The sequence below is a fragment of the Lagopus leucura genome, unplaced genomic scaffold (assembly GCF_019238085.1).
Source record: "Lagopus leucura isolate 7727_CA_CO unplaced genomic scaffold, USGS_WTPT01 Super-Scaffold_100159, whole genome shotgun sequence".
In the NCBI taxonomy this organism is placed as follows: Eukaryota; Metazoa; Chordata; class Aves; order Galliformes; family Phasianidae; genus Lagopus; species Lagopus leucura.
In genome coordinates this window covers 26,700,890-26,706,709 of record NW_024962335.1, presented here as the reverse complement: position 1 = coordinate 26,706,709, position 5,820 = coordinate 26,700,890, and the positions used below count along the sequence as shown (strand labels likewise).

The 5,820-nt window shown below is 39.3% G+C and overlaps 1 long non-coding RNA gene across 1 annotated transcript in view; it reads right to left on the bottom strand.

Moving 5' to 3' along the window:
* Nucleotides 1-250: 250 nt before the first annotated feature.
* The window catches only part of LOC122190308, a 59,835-nt gene continuing 54,265 nt past the window's right edge, over nt 251-5,820 (bottom strand). Inside the window, exon 3 of the long non-coding RNA XR_006182106.1 lies at nt 251-302. This is a non-coding gene — a long non-coding RNA (uncharacterized LOC122190308). The remainder of the gene's footprint in view (nt 303-5,820) is intronic.

The following is a 5,820-nucleotide window of genomic DNA, read 5'->3' as shown; positions in this document are numbered from 1 at the left end:
GAGAATGTATGAGTTAGAAGAAATTTCCTCCTTGCCGAACCATATATTAGTTGCAGCAATGCTGGAACTGCAGTGCCTGCTCTGAACTTACTGTACTGCTTCCAAATGGCAGACCTTCTTCCATTTCTATTGGTCCCTTTGCAGTCTGGTCTCATTATTTCAACTTTCCTCTCCAACAGACAGCAGATCAAATTCTCTCATTTTCAGTCACATTAATCTGCAGTTACTTCATACATCTCCATGATGTTCTGACAGGTTCCTACCACGTTGACCAAAAAAAAAGGTTCCCACTTGTAAATGGTCTGAAAACATAAGTTACAGAGAAACAGAGTGTTAATTCCAATTCCTGTTTGGGTCAGTGGGAATTCTGTCACTGGTTTCAGAAAAAAAAACAACACTGGTCCACATGTATTAAGTAAGCCCAATGCAAGTCAGTTTGTATCCATCTGGCAGGAGAACAAACCAACTTCTGCTTTCAGCCACTGCTATACAAATCCCTTTATTTTAATGTTGCCCCACACTCCCTAATTCATTCTCAACAGCCCTCCTATTTGATTTAAAATAACACTCAGATCTGTCTCCTGCTGCTTCTACCTTCATCAGCATGACCTGAACTCCCTCCTTAACTCTGTGTAATACTTGCATTTATTTGAAAGAAAGGTAGAGTGATATCTGTGCTGACGGCTAGAATAGTTATAAGGAGATGTGGCAAACAAAATCATATACCCTATCCAAAATTATAGTTGGGTTAAGTCTCCTCAAGGAAAAAATGAATATGATTACATTAAAACTACTGGTTCCTTTTTGCACTGTTTTTTTTTCCTCTATGTGTCTTCTTGAAATTCAGAATACTTCACTAATGTCTGTTGCGGATGAGTCTATTTCACAGACGGAATGGAATGGAATGATAGAAAGAAATGGAATATCTTGAGTTCAGTGGATTGAGTTCGCCTCCTGTTTCCACACAGGACCATCCAAACATCAAAACCTATGCCTGAGAGAGTTGTTCAAACACTCCTTGAATTCCATCAGCTTGCGGCCATGGGGAACCTGTTCCAGGGCCCGACCACTCTCTAGTGAAGAACCTGAAGAACCTCTTCTTAACACCAACCTGACCTTCACCACACCTCCATGTCATTCCCTCAGGTAATGTCACTCAACAGAGAACAGAGATCAGTGCATCCCCTCCACTCCCCTCATGAGGAGCTGCAGGCCAGTAGTTCATGAGGTGAGGCTGTGCTTGCACAGAGCAAAGCAAGACAATCCCTTCCTTTAACCAGCTAACAGTGCTGGGTCTGAGGCACTCCAGGGTACTGTCGGCCCCTTTGGACCGCCAGAGCACACTGACTCATATTCATCTTGCCTTCAAACAACATCCTTTCTGTGAACCCTGGAGAACTCCACTAGTGACTAGTGACGGCATGACAACATGCCGTAACTATTTACTATAACTCTTTGAGCCCGACCCATCAGGAAACTGCTCACTCGTTCTCATGATGTAAGTTCAAATATATTAGAATTGAACATGTTAAGATGTTTAACACTTATTAACATTTATTCTAAGTGGTGGTTTAGAATACAAAGATGCAATGTTAAGTAAGCACTATTCTAACCATGTGAAAAATTGCAAATATCAACGAGTGAGAGAAAAGGCTATGTTTGAAATCTCTTTATGGAGATAATGTAAGTTTGTGAATTCAGATCACAATCTATGTGTTTGTGTGTTAGAGAGGTATACTAGAGAAATATTATGTGTTAGGGAGAAAATATTTAAATGCTAGAAAGCAAATAAGGAATTATTAGACCAATACAGCCAAAAATGAAAATGTTCACTGGATGCTAGAATATTTCTGCATAGAATATGGAACAGGCTTTGGAATTGCAGTTTGCTGCTCTTTTGAGGAAAAATGCTGTTTCATCTTCTGTTTGAGTTGATTAATACCTCCCGAAAATTTGGCAGGCTAATCATGATCATTTTTAATCCAGTAATTCACAATTATTTCCCTTAGGGATGAGTATATCAGTTCATTACCTAATGATAATCTGACAGATGAATATGCTGTTAAGTAAGAAAAGATTTTATAATATGAAAAAGTGTCCACTTTTTATATGTTTATGAATCCTTAAGTGTGACTTCTAGGTTATGAAAAAGGAGGAGCTAAAGAATGCTTTGTACCAAGTGGAAAGAAAATGGACCCATGCTAGGGAATAAAATAAAACAAAATGGGAGATTTGTCTTAAGAAGTTGACCCTTCCAAGAAATGGAGGGGGGAGGAGGGAAGGAGATCGGCAAGGACATCGGAAAATACAACTTCCAAATGGTCTTGGATGCTTCTCAAGGGAAATAAGGAGCTGCAAATAGATGTGAGGACAAGTGGCAACAAGTCTACAAGACTTTTTTTTCCCTCAGGAAATGATGGAATATTATTTATGGGCGGTGAGCCAGAAGAACAGTTCTTACCACCAGTTCTTACCAACCAGCTAGTTCTAATCAACACAGTTATGGGGATGGGAGCGTAAAAACAGAGATAAAATAAATACTAAAGGTGATTGCTACAATGACCAATCACAAGTCAGTCAACTTTCCTGAATACCCACTAACATAACTGGAAATGGATTTATGAATTGCCTATCAGCAATTAACATATACAGCTTGAGTATTCCCAAGTTGAAGCATAAAAATAGGGCAAAAGGAGGCTCACATCAAGTGTATGCATACAAATAAAGAACTGCTAAGAAAATAGCACTCTGAAGCAAGCTCTTGCTTTTACTGGGAAATCAACAGAAGTGAATGCCTCTCTAAAATGTGTGTACACTAATGCAAACAGTGTGGAGAACAGAAAGGTTTGGGTTTTTATGCCCAGTTGCAGAGTTACAAGCTCACTGAATCCACAGAGAAGTGGTGTGACAGCATATGACTGTAGTTCTGCAGTTGATACAGGTCCTTTAGCAAGGACAGACCAGGATGACAATGAGAATTGTTCCTTTTATGTGAAGGATCAGTGGGAATGTGAGCGGCTCTGCCATATTAGGAATGAGAGGACAGATCAACATAGATGTTGTTGTAACGGATGTTTCCTACAGACTGCCTGCTCAGAAAGAAACAAATAAGGCCTTCTTCCAATTCTTCCAGGCAAAGCTTCACACTCTCATACCCTTTTGGGGATCTTGAGCCATGCCAACATCCTCTAAAGGAATAACATAGCAGGGCACTGGCAATCTAGGAGACTTGTAGAATATACTGATAATAACTTCTTGACACAAATGGTCAAGGTATCAATGAGGGAGGATGCACTACTGGATGTCATACTTACCAAGGCAGAACTGGTTAAGGATGTGAAGGTCAGATGGCCTTGCTGCAGTGACATCAGGATAGTGGAGAAGTAAACAAGGCAATAACCACACTCCTAAAAAAGACCACAATTCTCACATTTCAGAAAAGTATTTCTTTCCTTCAGGGATCTGCTTGAAAGAATCCCAGGGGAGAAAGTCCTGATGAGAACAGGGAGTCAGTGGAGCTGGTTTATATTCACTGCTTTCAAACTCAAGTATGGTCTGTCCTGGTAAGCAGAAAATCAAGTGGAGCTGGCAAGAGGAATGCATGATTGCCTGACTAGACGAAACCATGAGAAAAAAATATGTACAAGAGGTGGACGTAGGTACAAGTTATCTATGAGGATTAAAGAGAGTATTTGAATTCTGCAGAGATGGAGAAAGGATATCTCACCTGAAGCTGACTGTAAAGGGCATCAAGAAGGATATCTATAGGTAAAAAACAAATAGACTAAGAAAAATATGCTGACTAGTTAAGGCAACTGCTGCCTCAGTCGTTGCTTCAAGGACTTAGTTTCAGAAATCCTAGACCCCTGAGATACACAAGAAAGTCAGGAGCAAGGAAGCCATACTCTCTGTGGATGCACATGACGTTGGAGTACTTTGAAACAAATTGGATATACGCAAGTACATGGGACCTGATGGGTGTACATCTACGAGTTCTGAGGATGTTGGCTGACATCACTGCAATTATTTTCAAAATATCATGGGAATTGAGGAAAATTCCTGAGAAATGAATGAAAACAAAATTGCTATCTTCAAGGAAAATCCAGAGAAGTGCAGGCCAGGTGGCTTCACTTAGGCCCATGGGAAGGTGGTAAAACCTCCAAACAAGCACATCCTGGGTTACATTAAGATTGTTGCCTGCAGGTTGAGGAAAAAGAAATTCTTCCTCTCTACACAGCATTGGAAAGGCGAAACTGAAGTATTATGTCCACTTGCTACAATAATGACACAGACTTTGTGAAGCAAACCCAGCAAAGGGCTATGGCAGTGATGAAGAGATTGGGGCATCTGTTACACAAAGAGAAGCTAAGAAAGCTGAAATTGCTTTTTCTAGAAAGAAGAAGGCTCAGAAGGGTCTTGTCTGACAGGAAGGGCCAAAGAAGACAGAGATTCTTCTCACAGAGGAAATTCCATTTAAATACAAAAGAAAGGATTTTTACCACAAAGGTGATCGAACATTGGAATACACTCTGGCATAAGAAACTGTTTCCTCATAGAAAACAGTTGCTTCTGATGTTGCCTGATGAGAATGAACAATCAGAACATCAATCATCACAATTAGAATAGCTTCTAGACATTAATCATCAAAGTTTGGCAGGCAAAGCACTCAATTGTGATGATCAAATCATCACAAAATCCAGGCTCCAGGAAGGTGTGAAGAGAGTCTGTAGAAAAATGTTATGTAGCTAAACAAACATGGCCTGATGTGACATTAATCATCTACTGAATGTCATAAAAGAAGGGCTTTGATTGTTTGTTTTGAGGATGTTCTTTTCTTCCTCTTTTTCTGTTTTTATGGATTAAGTTTTATCAGAACAATAGATTTTTTTACACTTTGCTTTCAGATCAGTGGAAAAGATGTTTTTCTTTTCAGTCATAATAATCTTGATCCTCCTGAGAAAAGCATAGAAACAAAATAAAACTGCAGTCTGAAGAGAAGCACTATAAAAATCTTCATTTGCTCTCCCATATACATCCAAATTATATAAAACACTAGTTGGATATTATTTGTTTATGGCTCAACTAGATTGCCAGCAGTAAGGCTAATGCTTGGAAAACTACTTAAAAATGCATTCTAATAGTTATTTCTTTCAGAAACAAAAAGGTACTGATCCACCTACCTACAAAATCTAATACTAGGAAATGCTCAGAGATTGAAAAGCCATCTCTATGTCCTGAAATGGCTCAGCAAGTCAAAAAGTTTAAAACATTTCTTCAGAACAAAACCCAAGACTTTAAAACTTCTCACAGAAACTTAGAACAGCTCATACTGGAATAAATCCACGTGGTTAGGACATTTGTCTAGATGGCAAGTTCTCCCACTTGAGGTTAAAGCAGGAATCTCATAAAAAAAAGTGACTGTGCCACAATATTTTGCTGTGTCTCCCTTTTTCCAGAGCTGGGAGAAATATATGATCTGCTGTGAAATAAATTATTCAAGCTTTCTAGAATCTCTAGAATGGTTTCCTTAGATTCCTCTGAAACAGAAAATTGTTTCAACCATTGGTTATCTGTTTGTAAATGTCAACAGATAAGAGAAGCGACAGTACAGAGGAGGAAAGGGAAAGGGAAAGGGAAAAAGAAAAAAAAAGGAAAAAGGAAGAAGGAAAAAGGAAAAAAGGAAGAAGGAAGGAGGAAAAAGGGAAAAAGGGAAAAAGGAAGCAGGAAGAAGGAAGAAAAGAAAAAAGCAAGAAAAGAAGAAAAGGGGAGAGGTGGGAAGGGAAGGGAAGGGAAGGGAAGGGAAGGGAAGGGAAGGGAAGG